The sequence below is a fragment of the Squalius cephalus genome (genome assembly GCF_949319135.1).
Source record: "Squalius cephalus genome assembly, chromosome: 20".
In the NCBI taxonomy this organism is placed as follows: Eukaryota; Metazoa; Chordata; class Actinopteri; order Cypriniformes; family Leuciscidae; genus Squalius; species Squalius cephalus.
Window position 1 is genome coordinate 6,701,424 of NC_137141.1, and position 23,091 is coordinate 6,724,514.

Sequence of the window (23,091 nt, forward strand, 5' to 3'; positions counted from 1 at the left end):
TGTCTAGTATCTGTAAAACTGCTTTTTTCCATCTTAAAAATATATCTAAATTACGCCATATGCTCTCAGTGACAAATGCGGAACAGTTAGTTCATGCGTTCATGACCTCAAGGCTAGATTATTGTAATGCTCTACTGGGTGGTTGTCCTGCACGCTTAATAAACAAACTACAGCTAGTTCAAAACGCAGCAGCTCGAGTTCTTACCAGAACCAGGAAGTATGACCATATTAGCCCAGTTCTGTCAAAACTGCACTGGCTCCCTATTAAACATCGCATCAATTTTAAAATGTTGCTGATCACTTACAAAGCACTAAATGGTTTAGCTCCGCAGTACTTGAGCGAGCTCTTAACACATTATAGTCCTTCACGTCTATTGCGATCTCAAAAATCCGGCCAGTTGATAATACCTAGAATATCAAAATCGACTGCTGGCGGTAGATCCTTCTCCTATTTAGCACCAAAACTTTGGAACAGTCTTCCTAACATTGTCCGGGAAGCAAACACACTCTGTCAGTTCAAATCTAGACTAAAGACACACCTCTTTGACCTAGCATTCACATAATGCATTATAGACTTCTATAATTCAGTGTTAGGCTGCATAGATTAGGTCAGCTGGAACTGGGAACACTTCCCATAAATCCTGATGTACTCGTTACATCATAAGAAGAATGGCATCTACGCTAATTTTAGTGTCTTTTGTTTATCCCAAGGTTTTCCCGCAGCCTGCCGGATCCAGGCCGTATCCAGATCTGACGAAGGACCTGCGCCTGGACCCGATGACAACGCAGTGCTGAAGTGCCAACTAGTCTCTCCCTATGGAGAATCCCTTTACCACTCTACAGATAAAGCGTCGTCGGGAAACTCAATTCGCGTATCTACCCCGAATTGATCAAATAAAATAAAATTCTGTATCAAAAATTATAAGGAAACACCAGTACTTTGTTTAGGCTTGGTTTGTAGGGAATTCCAAACCTGCGCACATATATTCAAACGCACATAACTATAGAACCCGTTCTTAAATGCGCATGTGAACGCCATCAGCGTTTCTCACAGCGTTCGCGTCACAAAGTCTGTGTAGAGAGAATGGTGTCGTCTTAGCGGCCCCTAATTTAATAACAAATGATTGTTGCGTCGGAAGCGAATCAATCAAAACTAATTTTAGCTGGAAAATAACTTTATTAAAGGACCGCTATAAAGCCAAAACAATCTCTGTTAACTTAAATTATACGTTTATCTCTGTAAAGCTGCTTTGAAACAATCTACATTGTTAAAAGCGTTATATAAATGAAGATGACTTGACTTGACTTATGTGTGTTCTGTGTATAATTTTATATTGAATTAACTGGATGTTTATGTTTGTACTTATGATAAAAGTGTTTCTGCAGATTGTTTTCCAAAATTCCTCATTTGTGTTGATATTGAGATCTTTTTCCCATTGTTTAACTGGTGCTACTATTGTTTTAGAGTGCTACTATTGTTTTAGAGTCTATAGATGATATTAGGGTGTATAATTTACTAAGTGTTTTTAGTGAGTTACTAATTGTGGTGATATGTTTTAGAATTGGGGGAGGTTGTGCAATGTCTTTGTTTCCAATTGTGGTTTTAATAGAATTCCTGATTATGTAATAGTAACACTGTTCTTTTCCTAAATTAAATTTCTGAGTTAATTCTATAAATGTAGCGAAGGTGTTGCCAGTAAACAAGTGATGTAGATGTGTGATACCTTTCTTTTTCCATTTAATATTGTTAAGCGGAATTTTGTTGATAGTAAAATCAGGATTATGCCATATAGGTGAGTTGATGTGTGGTATCAGCTCATGTTTTATCAATGTATTAATTTGCCACCAAGCATTGAGAGTTGTTTTAATCGTTACGTTCTTAAAAATATTGTTCTGTTTGATTTTTTTTGTGAGGGATGGGAGATCAGATATGGTTATTTCTTTGCATTCTGTTTGTTCTAACTCTAACCATGGGTTTTGGGGGTTGTCACCTTTTCAGCGCATTTCTGTATTCGGCTACCTTCTGAGTATTTGCAGCACATGTGTGTCAAACTGATGGCAATGTTTTCTTAATTTGCTGGTGTTTTTTTTTATTAGGCTATTATTTGCATGTGTTTTCTTCAGTTGCAGCAGTTGAGCTTTCTCGGCCACCGTAGTAACAGCCTTACTCAACCAACTTTGACATCTTGTTGAGACACCAGCAATAGCCTAATACACACACACAAATAACAATTAAAAATATACTGAGACAATACCAGAGAACAAAGTTTAAGTTCCTTAAAAAGTTCAGAATGCCTGCATACTTGCCTTCAATCCACTTACATAAGCTAATTAATTTTTATGAAAGCTAGCAAAATATTTGGTAACACTTTAAAATACTGTTTCTTACTTACTGCATAACTAATAAGGAATTATTGAAGAACTAATAGGTAGTTCTTCATTAACTACTGCTTCGCTAACTACTTCGCTAACTTAACTACTAAGTAAGATGTGTTAACTAATCAGTATGTAATATAATTTTATGATTGTGTTAAGTAACAGCTAGTCAATCAATAACTAATGAATTCTGTCATACCTCCTGAAGAACCACTATTAATTATCTACTAATTAAGGTTCAAGAAAAATAACCAATAAGTAACTAATGAACAGTCATACAAAACTACATTGAGTTGTGACCTTCAATTTGAACAAATACATATAAATGTTAAGAGGTTTTTGCCTGTGTGGTTTTGTGAGTGTGTTCTGTAAGAAATCAACTTCAGAAAGGAACCCCACTAAAGTGCCTTGCCATAACTAAACTTAGATTAGTTTGTATATTCTATATACAGTACTGTGTGTGTCTGTATTCCTCAGCATAGAATGCCATTGAGTAAATTCATGTATTTGAGGCAACGACTGAGGGAAACTGAAAATATAGGGAACTTAGTAATTAATAAATAATTATCAAATAATTCTGCAGGAATTACTTAGAACCTGAAACAGTATTCTAAAGTGAAAATATAGGGAACCCATTAGTAATTCATAAAGAATTATCAAATAATTGTCCAGGAGTGCGTTTCCCGTACAACTATATAGCTCACTGCTTAACTACCATAGTACGATGCATTGATCGATGCCCAGGTGAAAAAGACGTAGTATTAAATGTATTAAAAATATACTTGAAATACAAATAGTATGTTTATAATACATTTGTATTACCAACATGCTTATTTGAAGTGCATTAAAAATATATTGAATTGCATTTTAATATATTTCTAAAAAGTATACTAGAAGTACATTGGCAATAAATATATGCTTAATAATACTTTTAAGAAATATGCTAAATACCAGCATAATTTTAATATATTTTTAACAAATGCACTAGAAGTACATTGGTAATAAATATATGCTTAATTATACTTTTAAGAAATATGCTAAACACAAGCATACTTTTAATATATTTCTAACAAATGCACTAGAAGTACATTGGTAATAAATATATGCTTATTTATACTTTTAAGAAATATGCTAAACACAAGCATACTTTTAATATATTTCTAAAAAGTGCACAATAAGTACATTGGTAATAAATGTATGCTTAATTATACTTTTACAAAATATGCTAAACACAAGCATACTTTTAATATATTAACAAATGCACTAGAAGTACATTGGTACGGAGCCCCTAAAGGGACGTGGTGGTGGAAATTTTTTTAGGTTGGGAGAATTTTTTTTTCCAAATCTTTTGCGTTCCCTCGCAAAACTTTTGCGTTCCCCCGAGAAACTTTGCGTTCCCACGCAAAACTTTTGCGTTCCCTCGCAAAACTTTTGCGTTCCCACGCAAAGTTTTGCATTCCCTCGCAAAGATATTTGCGTTCCCACGCAAAGTTTTGCGTTCCCTCGCAAAGATATTTGCGTTCCCACGCAAAACCTGTTTTGAGCTCGGACAGACACTTCCTGTTTAATGCCCCGCTGTCAGTGTTTCAGAGCTCCGTACGTTAATGGAGCGTTTCATAGTGTTTGAACTTGGACTCAGATATAAAGATGCGGTCAGTGCTTAACTCAAGGAGTTCAGTGAAGCTGGCAATATTCATATAGGCTATTCGAACGTCCCTATCTTGAGCTAAACGTTGTTAAAGCACAAACGACACCTATTTACAATCACAGTAACCTAGACAACGAGCTACAACCCAATTCTCATCAAAACGAGCTTTATAATATTAATTTGTCTCTAACCAGACAAATGAGAGACAAGTCCAAATAAGGGGCCATCTGTAAAGTGCAAATCCCCAAACCTTCTGCACATTTTATATTATTGAACATATTCAATAGCTTCACTATGACGCACTGTACTGTCACCAAATTCAGTTCACACATCACTGCTCTCCTGCTGGTTATACTACATAGTTATAGTTATAGTACATTTAAAAAAATGCATAATTTTTATAATTATTTATTATTAAATAAAATCAATAACTTCACCCTTTTTAGAAAATATATTAGGCTATAAATAACTTCACACTGTTATACAGTGATGCCATCAAATTCAGTAAGCAAATATAATGCAAAAGCTGCGTACAGTACCAAAATAATTTGTGTAAAGAATAGGCCTACTTATTTTTTATGTGCAATTGCTTCCCAAACTAAGTGTTGTAGGCCTATAACCAACATTAGAGCGGTGATGTGTGAACTAAATTTGGTGTGTTACAGTGAAGTTATTGAATATTTTTCATAATATAAAATGTGCAAAAGCAGTGTATGACCAGTGGGTCACCATTGATATGTAAACTGAATTGGGTGGCACTACAGTTTGTAACATTGAAGTCAATGACTATTTTTGACTATGAGTTGATGCTGTAGTCGTTTTTGGGTTATATTGCACTTTGCAGACGGTCCCTTTGAACTTGTCTCTGCCGCATGCTCATAGAGATCCATTTAGCCTATATTATAAATGCTTGTTTTGATGATAATTGGGTTGTAGCTCGTTGTCTAGATTACTGTGATTGTAAATAGGTGTCGTTTGTGCTTTAACAACATTTAGCTCAAGAATAGGGACGTTCGAATAGCCTATGTGAATATTGCCAGCTTCACTGAACTCCTTGAGTTAAAGGGTCATTTCACCCGTGGAGACATGAATGTGTATTGAAAGTGGGTCATTTATGTAGAAGAAATGTGAAATTATTTTTGAATTTGGAGCTTTCTAGACTGAGAAAAGCCAGAAAATGTATTTTTGGCTTATGTGGATGAAAGACAACAACTCCCAGAATGCACTTGCTTCGCTGCCCTACAAGGCCACTCCCAAGTCACGCCTACCGGTTAGAGAGCGCAGTTGAAAACAAAAACATCAAGGCAAGGCTAGGCTACGAGTGAGTCTCCGTGACGAGTTTGCCCAAAATGTCCGGGATTCGGCTTTTGCGTTCTACAGTCGCCATTCATCATGTTTACTGTGGCGAGCAGGACGAGGCTGAGGGGCGCGGGAGAACGGCGCGAGGCCGGTGGCGTGATTACTGACGACCGACACCTGTGAGGCACTGTTCTCGTATCTCGCACGGAGGAGCAGGTATTTTCTTAGCAATGGTAAAACACACATCAACCGATCACGCCACCGGCCTCGCGTCTTTCAACCGATCACGCCACCGGCCTCGCGTCTTTCTCCCGCGGCGCTAGCCTCGTCCTGCTCCCTGTATTACTGTGATTACTGATGAGCGCGCCTGTGAGATGCACCGGTCTCATGGGCTATCTCTCACGGAGGTGCGGGTATTTTCTTAGCAATGTTAAAACGCAAATCAACCGATCACTTGTTTAGCATTCATGTAAACATTACATTCAGATTCACCAATCAGGGTGAATTCAGTTAGATTGAAACAAAAGGTGAGCATGTAAACAATGGATGGCGACCGCAGAAAGCAAAAGCTGAATCCCGGACATTTTTGTCGATCTCGACGGCCGGACATGTCCGGGAAATAGAGTATGGTAACCCCTACTACTCAGCTTTCTTCGTCCCTGTTTTCTGCAGGTTTCTGCCGTTGAAATCAAATGCACTCTCGCACTGATCTGTGATAGGTCTGTTAGCGCATTAGGTCCAACCCCCTATGGGCGGGTTTGAAAGGGTGGATCTAGTGCTTGTAGTCTTAACAGAAATCCCCCCCTCTTACACTTCCTCCTACAATGACGCAAAATGACGATTTTTGCGTCATTGTAGGAGGAAGTGTAAAGAGGTAAATACAGATTTCTCTCGTCTCGGGGGAAAATGAAAAAATGTTGCATGACCATTCAATAGTATGACTGGGTTTCTAACAATGCAAAACTTAATGCAAATGGGTGAAGTGTCCCTTTAAGCACTGACCGCATCTTTATATCTGAGTCCAAGTTCAAACACTTTGAAACGCTCCATAAACGTACGGAGCTCTGAAACACTGCCAGCGGGACATTAAACAGGAAGTGTCTGTCCGAGCTCAAAACAGGTTTTGCGTGGGAACGCAAATATCTTTGCGAGGGAACGCAAAACTTTGCGTGGGAACGCAAATATCTTTGCGAGGGAACGCAAAAGTTTTGCGTGGGAACGCAAATAACTTTGCGAGGGAACGCAAAACTTTTCGTGGGAACGCAAATATCTTTGCGAGGGAACGCAAAACTTTGCGTGGGAACGCAAATATCTTTGCGAGGGAACGCAAATGTTTTGCGTGGGAACGCAAAGTTTCTCGGGGGAACGCAAAAGTTTTGCGAGGGAACGCAAAAAATTTGAAAAAAAAAATTCTCCCAACCTAAATTTTTTTCCACCACCACGTCCCTTTAGGGGCTCCGTACATTGGTAATAAATATATGCTTAATTATACTTTTAAGAAATATGCTAAACACAATATTTGTGTGAAGTTTTAGTGTATTTAAAGAAAACATTCTTATGTTGCTCTTACTTAAAGTACATTTTATGTGTAACTTGTGTAAGAACATAGCAAAATGATTAAGTGTGTGTTTAAACACTTAGGCCTAGTGCAATATATTTGTAATATTTATGTATTTATCATTTTAATATTTTAGATTTTTTTTTTTTTTTTTTTTTGTATAAAGTACCAACTTCTAATGTATTATAAACATTTGTCAAGTTTATGCATTGCAATATAAGCACTTAAAATTAATGTTGTTCACTTTTACTTGTTTGTAGGCTATACTTTGTAGGCTAGGCTGTTGTCCATTACATGATATGTTTTTACTACTGAAATTCCCACAAGGATATGAACATCATATTATTTTAATTGCATATAGATACATTTTCCAAAGATGTTTAAATGTTGTCCAAAAATATGTTGTAGGCTTGTTTAAATTTGAAAAATACGAATAACACACGTGACTAATCCTGATTGGTTCCAGAGCCGTTGAACGGCTGTGATTGGTTCTTGCTGTGCGTATGTTCCTTGAATGTGATTAGATTTAGAAGTCTAAATTTAAACTGGAGCGATCCTGTTTCTTTAGAGGACTTGGAGGAAACCACGCGATTCATATGGATTAGGTGATGTTTTTTTGCGATTAACTTTCTTAAATGTTTTGCAACTGCTTAAGGTTGAGTGATCATGACAGCATTTAGATTTTTTTTTATCTAAAGTTAATAGAAAACGTAACTGTTAGTGTTGTTTTTATTTTTTCCCCCATCTTCAAGTTTGCAAGACGTGTGACATTTGGAACCTCATCATGTTGTGATTCTAGGTTTGTATTACATTTACGTTGTCTTTGCCAGTCGTATTTTTACTCAAGTGTAACCCCAGCAAACACATTTACGTTGTGGCAACGTCTGTGGCACGTTGCATTTCTTCTATGGCAACGTCGCTGTCTACGTGCTCGCAACATTGTAACAAGAATTGTAAGACGCGACAGGACTGTAGCAACGTTGATGCGCGACATTCAGCAACTGAGAGACAACGTTCTGACAATATTTTTATATGCTGCTATATCCCCCATTTAGCATTTCGTTAGATAATGTTAGAATTTTGAATTTAGCTGGATCAATGTGCACTGACCGCCACAGTGTTCTTGTCAGAGAACTCAGAGTCATGAATAGATGATAGCCTTTTAATGATTGCTTTGGCATCAACATAGATGGACATGTGCAAGGTTTTCTAAAACAATGAAAGAAAATAATAATCAACATAAATTCACGTAAGTGTTACATTGTAGATATAAATGAAAAACTCAACATGAAGTATTTGCTCCCTTATACAAGTTATAACGATCGCTATTCAAACTTCAAAGGATTGACGGCATATAATACAGCGTGCAATTCACGTGCGGTAAATCGGCCGCTTTAATATAGATGAATAAACTTAGAAACACTATCTACTACAAATACTCTTGCAATATAACATTAATATTCAAATAACACTGGACTTACTTGTCCGTTACTCGTACAATGTCCTTATAATGCAAGCAATCCCGCGAACTTTCCAGTCAGAACGGCTGATGCAACTCTATGGCGCTACGCTTATTCTCAGTCTACTAAATCAGCGTAGGCTCCGCAACTGCGCTTGTTGCGCACTATTCAGTGATTTACAGCGCTGATTTTGTGCGCATCTCCGTTATTATGCTAAACATGGAGAATTCAGAACAGCCGCCCCCACATTTGAGAAGCAAATGTGATGATTAGTAGAATTCTTTATGTTTGCAAATTTTCTGTATTATCTGGCAGTCTGGGAAGTGGGATAAGACGGGCTACAGGTCGTGTGTAGATTTTATCCCGTACTTGAATTTCAACAGTTCGTACACAATCATCTCTGCTTGGAAGGAGTTTCACCACACGACCTATAGGCCACTGGGCTCGTGGTAGGTTGGGGTCAATTATCATTACCACGGTATCCAGTGCAAGGGGCTCTGTTGGATGCTGCCATTTGTAGCGGGGATGAAGGGTTGGCAGGTAATTTCGTAGGTAACGGATCCAAAACTGATCTATTAAGTTCTGACAATGCCGCCATCTACGTCTTCCTATGGTCTCAGGAGCATAAACGGCTTGTGGCAAAGAAGCGTCCCGCCGCCCCATGAGAAGCATATTTGGTGTTATAGGGTCGGGATTAGCCACGTCAGCTGAAACATACCCTAGAGGCTTGGAATTGAGGATTCCTTCCACTTCAACTAGGACGGTGTGAAGTACATCTTCTGACAATGATTGAGCTCCCACAGCGACCTGGAGTGCACTCTTGATGGAGCGAATCTCCCGCTCCCATGCTCCTCCAAAGTGCGGTGCATTAGGGGGATTGAATTTGAAATAAACCTGGTAATTTGCCAGTTGTTGAAGCTGCGGTTCCAATTCTTTGAAAGCTGTTTGGAGTTCCCTGTCAGCTCCTTTGAAATTGGTGCCTCGATCCGAAATGATTTCTGCTGGTTTGCCTCGCCGGGCAATAATCCTGCGGAGGGCTAGTAGGAAGGCATCTGTATCCAGTGAATTAAGGAGATCCAAATGAATGGCACTATCTTGGCAATGAATGGCCCAAAACAATCAACACCTGTTGAGAAGAAAGGTGGGCGAAAGATGCGCAGGCGAGCCTTTGGCAGATCTGCCATTTGAGGAACTTTAGGCTGTGCTCTCCATCTCTGACATTCTGGGCAGTGAAGTTGGTACCTTTTAATGACTTGTCGACCTCTCAAAATCCAATACTGTCTTCTGATTTCTGCAAATAATCTCTCAGATCCAGCATGTAGCAGCTGTTTATCATAGTCTTTAATTATAAGCATGGTAGCAGAATGACGAGGGTCGAGAACAATGGGATGAATATCAAGGTCACTGACTTGCTGTAACTGCCGTAGCCTCCCACCTACTCTTATGAGACCTGTTGTTTGGTCCAGCTCTGGTTATAGAGATTTCTAAGCCTGCTGCTGCTATGAACTGGCTGGCCTGCTCTTAGAGAAACAAGCTCTTCAGGAAAACTTTGTTCTTGGCAGGCTCGCAGTAGAATAGCTTCTGCTTCACGGTAACTGTTTATCAGTTGAGTCTGGTTTGGCTCTGCCGCCCCGTGGCATTGCTGACGTACAGCCTCGACAAGGTCCTTCCATGAATCAAACTGGTTTGCGTCTGGAATATTCTGTGGTACCGATGCAAAACTACAGAAAGTCAGACTTTTTAGTTCATTGGACTTATGTGGCTGAGTGATGTGTGGTCTCTTAGGCCATTCATCTGAAGCTTGCAAGAGGAAAGATGGTCCATTACTCCATCTGCTCGGTCCAGTAAGCACTAGAAGTGTTTTGCCCCTTGTCAAGTCATCAGCTGGGTTATTAAGTGAGTCGACATAACGCCATGATTGCTGATCTGTCAGTTCTTGTATTTCGGATACACGTGTGCCGACAAATATCTTGAACCGGCATGACTCTGACTGTAGCCATTCTAGAACAGTTGTAGAGTCTGTCCATAGTGTGGTCTGTTTCAAGCAGAATGACAATTCTGTATGGATTAATTTTTTCAGCTGTGCTCCAACAAGCGCTGCGCACAACTCTAACCGTGGCATGGTCTGTTGACGTTTTGGGGCCACTTTTGATCTGGCCATTATGAAGGAGACATTGGTAGTGCCCTCATAAGTTGTAGAAAGATATGCTACCGCTCCATACGCCCTTTCTGACGCATCACAGAAAACATGAAGGTGGTGCTCGATTTCAGGATTATCCATTGCTTCAGGAACATAGCAACGCTGGATTGAAACTGAGCTGAGGTGTGGCAATTCACTCTCCCAGACATTCCAAGACTCACGCAGATCTGCAGGGAGGTCTGGGTCATCCCAGTCTCTTTTCTTTGACCATAGCTGCTGTATGGGCCCTTAAGAGAGCAGCTAGAAAAATGGAGCGCAACTGGAAGAAAACAAAACTAGAGGTATTTCGCATTTCATGGAAGGAGAGCTCTATTACTTACAGAAAGGCTTTAAAAGCTGCTAGATCTGCTTATTTTTCAACCCTATTAGAAGAAAATAAACATAATCCTAGGTATTTATTTGAAACGGTGGCTAAACTAACGAAAAATAAAGCTTCAAGCCCAGAAGTTTCCAAGCAACACAGCAGTAATGACTTTATGAACTTCTTCAATTATAAGATTGATAATATCAGGGACAAAATTATAACTATGCAACCGTCTACTACAGTATCACATCAGGCAGTGCATTGTAGTCTCCCTGAGGAAAAATTTGATTCATTCGTTGCTATAGGAGAGGAAGAATTTACTAAACTCATTAAATCATCTAAATCTACAACATGTATGTTAGACCCTATACCGACTAAGCTATTGAAAGAAATACTTCCAGAGGTCATAGATCCTCTTCTTAATATCATTAATTCGTCTTTGTCTCTAGGATACGTACCAAAAAACTTTAAGCTGGCTATGATTAAACCGCTTGTTAAAAAAACGCAACTTGATCCTACAGAATTAGTCAATTACAGGCCGATCTCGAATCTACCTTTTCTGTCAAAGATATTAGAAAAGGCAGTATCCTCACAACTGTGTTCCTTTCTTGAAAGAAATGATATCTGCGAGGATTTCCAGTCAGGATTTAGACCGTACCATAGTACCGAGACAGCTCTCGTTAGAGTCACAAATGATTTGCTCTTATCATCCGATCGTGGTTGTGTCTCTCTATTAGTGTTACTCGATCTTAGTGCTGCATTTGACACCATTGACCACAACGTTCTTTTAAATAGATTAGAACATTATGTTGGCATTAGTGGAATTGCACTAGCATGGTTTAAATCATACTTATCTGACCGTTATCAGTTTGTAGCAGTAAATGAAGAGATGTCTCATCGATCACAAGTTCAGTATGGCGTACCACAAGGCTCAGTACTAGGACCGCTGCTGTTCACTCTGTACATGCTACCATTAGGAGATATCATTAGGAAACATGGCATTAGCTTTCACTGTTATGCCGATGATACTCAGCTCTATATTTCTTCAAAACCTAACGAAACTTATCAATTCACAAAATTAACGGAATGCATAGCGGACATAAAAAATTGGATGACTTGTAATTTCCTACTTCTAAATTCTGAAAAAACAGAGTTTCTAATTATTGGACAAAAAACTTCCTCACGTAATAATCTAGAATACTGTCTAACACTCGATGGCTGCTCTGTTAAGTCTTCGTCGTCGGTTAGGAACCTGGGTGTGCTCTTTGATACCAATCTTTCATTTGAAAGTCACGTGTCTAGTATCTGTAAAACTGCATTTTTCCATCTTAAAAATATATCTAAATTACGCCATATGCTCTCATTGACAAATGCGGAACAATTAGTTCATGCGTTCATGACCTCAAGGCTAGATTATTGTAATGCTCTACTGGGTGGTTGCCCTGCACGCTTAATAAACAAACTACAGCTGGTTCAAAACGCAGCAGCTCGAGTTCTTACCAGAACCAGGAAGTATGACCATATTAGCCCGGTTCTGTCAAAACTGCATTGGCTCCCTATTAAACATCGCATCAATTTTAAAATATTGCTGATCACTTACAAAGCACTAAATGGTTTAGCTCCGCAGTACTTGAGCGAGCTCTTAACGCATTATAGTCCGTCACGTCTATTGCGATCTCAAAATTCCGGCCAGTTGATAATACCTAGAATATCAAAATCGACTGCTGGCGGTAGATCCTTTTCCTATTTAGCACCAAAACTCTGGAACAGTCTTCCTAACATTGTCCGGGAAGCAGACACACTCTGTCAGTTCAAAGCTAGACTAAAGACACATCTCTTTGACCTAGCATACACATAATACATTATAGACTTCTATAATTTAATGTTAGGCTGCATAGATTAGGTCAGCCGGAACCGGGAACACTTCCCAAAAATCCTGATGTACTCGTTACATCATGAGAAGAATGGCATCTACGCTAATTTTAGTGTCTGTGTTTATCCTGAGGTTTTCCTGCAGCCTGCCGGATCCAGGCCGTATCCAGATCTGACGAAGGACCTTCGCCTGGACCGATGACAACGCAGTGCTGAAGTGCCAACTAGTCTCTCCCTATGGAGGATCCCACTACCACTCTACAGATAAGGCGTTGTCGGGAAAATCCGTTTCGCGTTCCTACCCCAAAGCAACAAAATAAAATAAAATTCTTTATCAAAATTTATAGGGAAAGACAAGTACTTTGTTTAGGCTTGGCTTGTAGGGAATTCCAAACCTGCGTATATTCAAACGCACATAACTATAGAACCCATTCTAAATGCTCATGTGAACGCCATCAGCGTTTCTCACAGGTTCGCGTTTAAAGTCTGTGTAGAGGGAATGGTGTCGTCTTAGCGGCCCCTAATTTAATAACAAATGATCATTGCGACGGAAGCAAATCAATCAAAACTAACTTTAGATGGAAATAACTTAACTCTGCTGTAAAGCCGAAACAATCTCTGTTGCCTTAAATTATACGCTTATCTCTGTAAAGCTGCTTTGAAACAATCTACATTGTTAAAAGCGCTATATAAATGAAGATGACTTGACTTGACTTGACTTGACTATGAGAATCTTGGCTCTGGTGGTAAAAGGCGTGATGAAACCCAAAGGGTCATACTGACTCGCTAGTATCTTGTAAACTGTACGCATTGTTAGTGCTGAATGTTTGATAGGTCGGTATTTGTAACCCAGTGTCTGTTCTACAATTCCAGCAGAGTCCTAATGCGGGTTCTTGAGGGTCACACCGACTGTGTTCAAGCCACAGTTCCATGTCCTGAGATCTAGCATCAGATGGTAAGTGAGCCACTACTGATGACTGGTTGCTCGTCCACTGCCTAATTTCAAATCCACCATCCGCCAGTATTGCACGCAAGTCATCCACTCTAGTCTTGGCTGCTTCAGCAGTAGGTAGACTCTCCAGACAATTATCAACGTAGAAACCGGATTCAACAGACTGGATGAGGTCAGTAGTGCTGCGTGGGTGTTCTTTGTCGTGCTTTTGTAGTGCATAGATAGCACAGCAAGGACTACTGGTTGTCCCGAACGGTAGCACCTGCCATTCATATACTTGCGGCGGGATCTCCCGTAGTAAATCCCGCCAAAGGAATCTCAGTAAGGGACTGTCCTCAGGTAACAGTCGAACCTGGTGAAACATACCCTTGATGTCTCCACTGATCGCAACACAGTGCTGTCGAAATCGCAGTAAGACCCCGAGCAGGGATGGTCCCAGGTTTGGTCCTGGCAGGAGCTGCTCATTGAGTGAAGTACCTTTGTAGACAAATGAACAATTGAACACCAGACGTGCCTTACTATTATGGTAGACGAGATGATGTGGCAGGTACCAAGATTCCTCCGATTCATTAGCTTCTTTAGCTGTGATCTCCTTTACATAACCTGCTTGAATTAGTCTATTCATCTCACCTTGATAGTCGGCTGCCTTCTCTGGTTGATCCCGGAGTCTCCTTTCAGTACTGCGGAGATTGGCAAGCACAGATTCCTGAGGAGCACGGAGCTTGGGGGAATCGTCTACATTAATTGTTTCCACTGCAGTAATCAGAGAGCTATTATCTGAGCCAATCAGCAACAAGGGCTGAACATTCTTGAATGACTGCAAAGGAATATCTCTCAAGTGGACATACCGACGTTGAAGAGCTTTCACTGGGTAGCTCTGTTCCACAAGATCTAATCCATCTGCAGTAAAGGCATTCTGGATTCTGTACTTGACTACTGGATTGCTTCTGGAGGACACATCAAAGGTAACAACTAAGCCAGTCAGGAATGTGACATCAGGACGGATAGTACGTAAGGCTAAAGTTTCCTCCTTCCCTTCCAGCTGAAGCTGTTGAGCAGCAGCAGGTAGCAGCATGGTACGTTCAGCTCCGTCGTCTTATATCGCAAAGGTCTCAATTGTTCTGTCCTTATTATGAAGAAGCACAGGCACAACTTTCAGTAGTACTCGACCTGAGGGACTGGAAGGTGTGAGATAGATCCTACTGTTTAATGCACTGGTGTGCTTAATCTTGGATCGCTGTTCAGCGATTCCATGGAGGACTTGGAGATGTATCTCCCCACAGATTCCACATTGTTTCTTTAAATTACAGTCCTCTGGATGATGGGAACGACCGCATTTCCAGCACCGTTTCCCTTCTGCTATCCATTGCATGAGGTTTTCTGTAGATTGCTCCTTTATTTCTGAGCACTGGGTTATGTAATGCTCTTTGCTGTGGCAGAATAGGCAATGGACTTTGGATTTCTTCCATTGAGAGGGCTGAGATACCGGCTTATGTGATTTGACACTTTGGGGTTCTGTACCATGGTAGACTGAAGCACTCTGTCTTTTCGATCGGGTTGAATCCTTTCCCTGAAGTGAGTAGGAGGATTTCTCTTTCTGATAACGTTCAACTAGTCTACTGGATAGACGCTGTTGTTGAGCTTTACTCTGCAGCCAACCAGAAAAGTCCTGAAGATTATATGGATTGAGGCTGGCGACATTCAACTTGCCTTGCATCTGTAAGAACTCAATGAAATTGTCTCTGAGATACTTGGGCAGTTTGCTGAGGAGCCGGTCTACATGGGAACAACAGCTGAGTTCAATGCCTCTCTGGCCCTCCAAGGATAGTAACATACTCACAAGAAGATGAACTCTTAAGGCAAATCACTGGAAACTACTAGCTTCACCGACCTTCACATCTGGAGCGTTGAGTATGGCTGCTATTTCGCTCTGTGCTAATTGATGTGGCTGTCCATAATGCAACTGCAGAGCCTGCATTGCTGCTGTATATGGCCGAGCTTCATGTCGACAAGACTGTCCAATCATTTGAGCCTCTGGAAGTTTAAGATGTTCAAGTAGCACGTGATATTTGTATTTCTCTGACAGCTCAGGATGTGGGTCTAGTAGATTATCCAAAGCTAGTTTCAGATTAGCGAAATCCAGTGGTGGAATGTAACGAAGTAAAAATACTTCGTTACTTTACTTAAGTACATTTTTCACGTATCTGTACTTTACTTAAGTAGAATCAATAGTGCATACTTTTGACTTTTACTTCGTTACTTTTTGCAGCAATTATTATACTTTCTACTCCACTACATTTCTACAACGTTTCGTTACATTTTCTGATCAGTTTTTCCCCTTGCCAAAACAGGGATTGAAAAAAATCTCCATGTTTTCGGTGCAGACGCGTTCATGTAACATGTAACTGTGGCGCTGCCAATAAAGCTGTCACAAAGAACCGGCAAAAGTAATGATTATGAATATGTAAAATATAACAAGGAGACATTTTAATTGATGCTGACGCGCGATCTTTGTAGTGAACGCGCCAGAGAGAAATGCACATTTCATACGGATTACATGCAGAAAACAGTCTGTTTTCTTTCGTTTTGAATTGTTCTGTTTAAAAGTACACATTTCAAGTTTTCTATCTATATATATATATATACATCTCAGACCTGAGTTTCGGTTCATGAGTTTCACCAGTTCACGCGCCCGCGCCTCCGTGTCCTGATCTATTTTCTGCTATATTTACTTATTTATTAAATCCATGAAACATGAATGAAATATTGATTAAAATTAAGATACAATTAATACGAAACGAAATTCACTTTAAAGAAGGGCTTTTGAGGTCTCTGTGAACGTTTTAAAGCAGTATTTTAGTGCCGCTTTCAGAGCGCTCACGTGCGTAACGGAGAACTGACACGTCCGTAACATTGTTTTTCCCCATAAATGTGAACACAAAAAATAAAATAAATATGATATGTTCTGTGATATGTTCTTCATCCGGTGGCTATTACTTTTGGTTTGCACAGTGAAATTCACAGAATTACTAAAAAATATTTTGCCACCTAAAAGTTAAAGATTTTTTTTGTGTCACGTCCGTTACGGATTTATAGCCTATTTCCCTCATATTAAAATATAAAACGCATGTGTCTGTAGACTAGTATTTTTCTAATGTCTGGACTTCTTTATTAAGGGAGTATGGATATATAAACAGTTTCAATTGGTATTTGAGAATTTACATTTCAAGTTTTTACTGCAATTGTCACGACCATAACGCTGGGATTGCCCAATTTAAAAGAATTTATCCAGGTCTACGTATTGTATAATGTTAACTTCAAATAAGGGTGTCGCAATTCTGCCTTCTCACACTCACACCGCGACACAGGTTCGTGGATCCGAGTGTCGCGATTTCGGTTTCATATTGTATATTGTTACAGCCCTAATTATTAGAATATAGACATTAAGAGAATAAATTGTTATGAAAGTACTTTTACTTTTAATACTTAAAGTACATTTAAAATCAGGTACTTTTTACTTAAGTAGGGTTTTCATTGTGGTACTTTTACTTTTACTAAAGTAAATATGTCTCTGGTTATTTGTACTTTTACTTAAGTACTGAGATTCAGTACTTCCTCCACCACTGGCGAAATCCCTTTCACTGTCTACAGCAAAGTCTGGTATGGAAGGTTTTGGCGCCCCATATAAATTAATGGGAGGTGGAGGAGCTGTCTGACAATTATCATATTGTGGCCAAGTTACTTGTTGTGCTGGGTAGTGAACACCATGTGCACCAGTATAACTAGGCTGTGCTGGGTAGGCACCAGGATAATTAGGACGACAGCCAGCATAAACGGAAGGTACAGAGTGTTGCATCGTATGTATTGCAGTCTGAGGATTAGTGGCCCATTGCTGCTGGGACAAAAAAGGGCTGCCTTCAACTCCTAAGGACCTTCTAAGTTCAGGAGGTGACTTATCTTCATACTGCCTTTGTAGGAGTAACTGTCCTTGTAAAGCAGCATCAGAAGCTGTAGGGAGTTGTGGAGACACAAAGCATGATGATGGAATTGAGTGAACTGAACTCATACTATTCAATGCAAGTGTTTGCTGGGCAGACTGAGCTCTTATGGTACCCTGTGCCACGTTTCGCATAACTGGAACTTGTGAGATTGGAGGTAATTCAGCTCCTTCTTGTTTAGGGCTCATTGCATCAGGCGGAGATTCTGGAAAGTCAACTGTTGTCTTTGTAAAGTGTGGAGCAGTCGAGGTAATGTTATGAACAGACTCAGGGGAAAGTGCTCCCTTCTGAGATGCTATATCTGCTTCTTGGAGTGAGAGGTTATCTGCTTCCTCCTCCAGTAGGAAAGCATTAATACGTTTTAACATATCCTGTCGACGCTGCTGCCTTTTCTCATAAAGAGACAGTCTGCTTGTAAGCTGTGCAATCTCAGCTGACTCCTCCCTATCAGCTGCAGAGATGTTTTCCATCAATACTCTCAGGGACATTTTATCAGTTGATTGAACTTGTTCTGCTTTACGTACTGGTGTAGACATCCTCGGCAAGGATAATGCTCTGTCCACAGCTCGGTTTACTGCTGAAGGCACTGGGGGACTAGTTGACCTTGGAAAGTTATAGTCCATAACATAGTCCTCCAGGTGCCTAGGAAGTTTACTCTGTCTCACTGGTCTCCCAGCTGACTGGTCTGAACTGGATGGGTTATCATCAGGCAATGACATATCTGTAGTAGTCAGCATCCGGCTCGAAGGACCATGTTAGAATTTTGAATTTAGCTGGATCAATGTGCACTGACCGCCACAGTGTTCTTGTCAGAGAACTCAGAGTCATGAATAGATGATAGCCTTTTAATGATTGCTTTGGCATCAACATAGATGGACATGTGCAAGGTTTTCTAAAACAATGAAAGAAAATAATAATCAACATAAATTCACGTAAGTGTTACATTGTAGATATAAATGAAAAACTCAACATGAAGTATTTGCTTCCTTATACAAGTTATAACGATCGCTATTCAAACTTCAAAGGATTGACGGCATATAATACAGCGTGCAATTCGCGTGCGGTAAATCGGCCGCTTCAATATAGATGAACAAACTTAGAAACACTATCTACAACAAATACTCTTGCAATATAACATTAATATTCAAATAACACTGGACTTACTTGTCCGTTACTCGTACAATGTCCTTATAATGCAAGCAATCCCGCGAACTTTCCAGTCAGAACGGCTGATGCAACTCTATGGCGCTACGCTTATTCTCAGTCTACTAAATCAGCGTAGGCTCCGCAACTGCGCTTGTTGCGCACTATTCAGTGATTTACAGCACTGATTCTGTGCGCATCTCCGTTATTATGCTAAACATGGAGAATTCAGAACAATAATTATATACTTTTTATAGTTTGTTTATCAATATTATTATTTAATGGGGCTATCAACACCTGCAAGTGTACACTCTGAAGAGTAAAAATGACATAAGGTTTCGTTAATTCAACTTTATTAAAACTGCATATGGTAATCAAATTGCACTTCCAAAAGTAATACATTTGTGAGAAAAAAATAAAATAAAATAATAAACGAATATACAAATTTATTTTAAGTATAATAAATGAAACATAAAAAGCAAAGGCAGATCAGAACATTTAATGAACAAAACTGGTTCTGTATGGCAGACAGTAGCCGAAAGCCGGACGAGAGGAGCAAAGAAACGAATGAGACTAAATAGTAAAATACTAAAAAACTAAACAGTGCAAGCGAGGCTACATTAATCACATTAGAAATTAAAGTTGTAGGTTGTGTTTGATAGCTGAGGTAGGCTAAATTAAACGCAATACTCACGTATCCTTGCTCGATGAAGAACGAGACAACACAATGAGCCCAACAGGTGGTTGGGATTTAAATAGCTGATTTTCCCGCTTCAGGGCAGTGACGAGTAGCCTACAGTATGTAGTCCAGTGGTTGTCAAGACACCGTTGGCACAACCTTAAGCAATGGTCCTGAACGGTGGTTCAATGTCAACATTGTGACAACGCTGTAACAACCTTCACCACACAATGTAGCTATAGCAACCTTTTGGCCATGTTGTTAAAACGTTGTTAGAAGGTTGTGTACGTTGCGCCAACGTTCTGTGTTTGCTGGGACAGCACGTCTTTTTCAGTTCAGCTACATTCAATTTGACCAATCAGAGCCAAGCTTTTCAAGTCGAAGTCGAATCAGACTCGAAGAGATGAATACTGCTATCAGAAGTTACTGGTAAGTTTTAGTTGCTGTTTGCATAAATAAATATCTCACTGTATTTTTTTTTTGTGTGTTTTTTTTTTTTTTTTCCTAGTTGGATAGGTCTCATGCATTTGCTAATATGACGTGTACGTGTAATACTGACGTTAACCGCTGTAACATGATGCTGATAGGCTACTGATTTCTAGCAACTTCAGCACTGGGTATATAGTCAAAGTCTAAAGTCTTTGATAAATGTGTTTAAAATCTATGTGGATAGATTTGTCTCTGTCTTAAAACAACTATAAATCATTGTCCAATGCATCTGCAAAAAACAGAATTAGTTATTATAACATGTACAACATGACATAAATTTTATTTGTATTTGCAAAATGAAGCTGTGTATTTATTTCTGATTACCTGAACATTTTGGCTTTATGATCTTTGAAAAGTTTTAAAAAAACTGACCAGCCAATTATGGAAGTGTGTGATTGGTGTTTATATTTGTTCAAGCTTGACAACCTTATTGCCTTTTTGATAACTTTCTATGGCTGCGTTTACACTTTTTGACATTAACATGCGACCTGTATCTGGAAGTTGTCCACTTACACATTTAAAAGGCAAGTGTAAACGCGCTTCTTTATTTGCAATCAATTTCCAATCAGTACACACTTCTATAATTGGCTGGTCAGTTTTTTTGCAAACTTTTCAAAGATCGTTTACAAAATCTTATTATAGATTAGGCTAAAGATGATAGATTTATTATAATGATAGAATGATGATAGATGATACTCTATTATTAATAGAGTTACAGATTTTTAATTGATCTTTTCTCTTAATCTGGTGTCCTACTTCAGACCTAATTTAAATTTATGCAGGAAACAGAAATCCGATCAGTTATCCAGATACAGAGGCTACTTAATGTGAACAAATGTAAACGTGCCATGCCTGACTGATATATAAATATGTATATATGTAAATCTCTCTCTTTTTTTAAATATTAATATTTGTTGTTTTTCAGACCAGCTGCTATAGAAGAAAAACTGAAATCTGAGTGCAGTGACAAGCAAAGAGTAGAGTAGTAATATGGTTTAATCTCATATCACCTCTGTTATAGAGATTTTTGAATCAGGCTTATTGAAAGGCGATTCGGTCAGTCTTGGTGGGAAAATGTTAGCAAAATGTCCATTTCAGGTGTCTAATTTGTGCTCATTCATGTAAAAACCTGTTTATTTAATTGATTTTTGGGAAAGCTGCAAGTTATTTGTCCTGGCTTACAATATTTTACACAACTTCTAATTTCCTTAAATCTTTTTAACAGAGGTGAAGTGTATGTGTTTCTGTACATCACTTTTTTTTGCTCTCAAAGTCAAAGGGGGCTGACTAAAACATTAATGCTAAAAATAAAGATTAGCATTTGTTATACATTATAATTATTATTCTTGTTGGCTGGGTATACTTTTTCATTTAAACAGTTAAATTGCCCTTTTTTGCTGTGATACAGTGACATACCATGTAGACTTACCATACCTGACATACCATGTAGACACAGTTGTTCAAGAGATATTTTATTAACTCCTTTTCTGAATTACATTAACATTTTATATTGAATGCCTACTGTTAAAATATGAACTAAGCATTACATGCCATGTTAAAGAATTCCATTTTTACCAGGCGAAAAAGACTTACAATTAAATGTATTAAATATGTACTTAAGTATGTTTTTAGTACAAAACAAATGTACTTTAATGCATTCATAATACATTGAACAGTACGTCTTTTTCACCTTGTATGTACAACAAGGGGAAATGTCAAAACATCATACTGTGTTGTAATAAAAAACGTCTAGGTTATGACCTCTGTTCCCTGAGAACAGGGAATGAGACACTGCATCGATGACGCTATGGGGAACACCCTCCATGTGAACCGGTGTTTGAAAAGTTGTACAATCAGGCAATAGAAATGAACTGCCGACAGCCTATGACACTACTAGTGCGACTCAGAAGAATTAAAGAGGCGCCTAGAGAACATCGTTCCCCAATAGCATCATCGAAGCAGTGCAAGTTCCCTTTTGAAAGGGAGCAGTTACTTTTTTAACAGAGGTTAATTTTGCTTTAATATAAAAATAAACTCCTCTTTTTCCCCTTTCACAGACACTGTGATCAAACAATTTCCAACACGTCTGAGGTGCGAGCACTGATTCGAAGGAAATGCAACGAGGCAAACTCAAAGACCAATCACTCCAATTCACTTGAAGGATGAAGATGGTTTGAGTTGTAACAGTACTGTAACTGTTTGCAGCTATTAATGACTGCACTTTATTGACTGTAGTTAGGTTTATTGACTCAAGGTAGTTTTTTGTTGTTGTTTATAATACCTCTGCAGATCACTGTATTTTATGTTAATGTATTTTTTGTATTTTTTTACAGTTTACATATGCAGCTGTACTGATGTACACTGGGTGTAGTACGTTAAAGTTTACTAGCTTTCAAAGTGTGTGTGTTTTATACAAATATTTTTTACTGTGTGTTTTACGGAATGATAATTTTTCACTGTATTTGTAATACATTAAAATATATTAATTTCATACTGAATGGTTTTGTAAAAATATATTTTTAATGTACTAATAGTGGGTCTTATAGTGTTCTACTAATACATTATTAATACGCTGATATTATATTTAAAATATATGGGGAACACATTAATATGAAGTTAAAAATATACTTAAGTTGTATTTATAGAGTAAATTTAAAATGTATTAAAAATACAATTTAAAGAAATGCTAATAAAATACACTAAATGTACTTAAAATAGGTCAATTTTAACACAATTAAGTATAGTAAAATATATTACTATTACCTTAAAATTGAACTTAAATACATATTAAAGTATATTTAGTATACTTTAAGATGTCTCAAAATAACACAATTAAATATATAATTAATACAGTACACTTAAAATACATTAAGTATATCAAAATAAGCACAATTTAAATATATTTCCTTTTTACCTGGGTGGAGAATCGACTGTTTCCCGAAACCGTATGGCATCTGAAGACCATTTCTAATTTTTTTCAGTTATTTTGCTTTATTACCAGACTCAATATTTAGCTCGTTCTTACATAGTAGAGCACGTTCGCACATGCGCAGTCTTCAATAACGGTGCTTTAAATCTCTTGACAAACTAAAAGACGTAAATTACATTTGTAT

General features: G+C 38.6%; 1 long non-coding RNA gene across 1 annotated transcript; it reads left to right on the plus strand.

Moving 5' to 3' along the window:
- Window positions 1-7,296: 7,296 nt before the first annotated feature.
- On the plus strand, window positions 7,297-22,211 carry LOC307147752. The gene is made up of 4 exons (XR_013819358.1): window positions 7,297-7,729; window positions 19,810-19,918; window positions 20,904-20,963; window positions 22,036-22,211. It is a non-coding gene; the product is annotated as an uncharacterized lncRNA (long non-coding RNA).
- The last annotated feature ends 880 nt before the right edge of the window (window positions 22,212-23,091 follow it).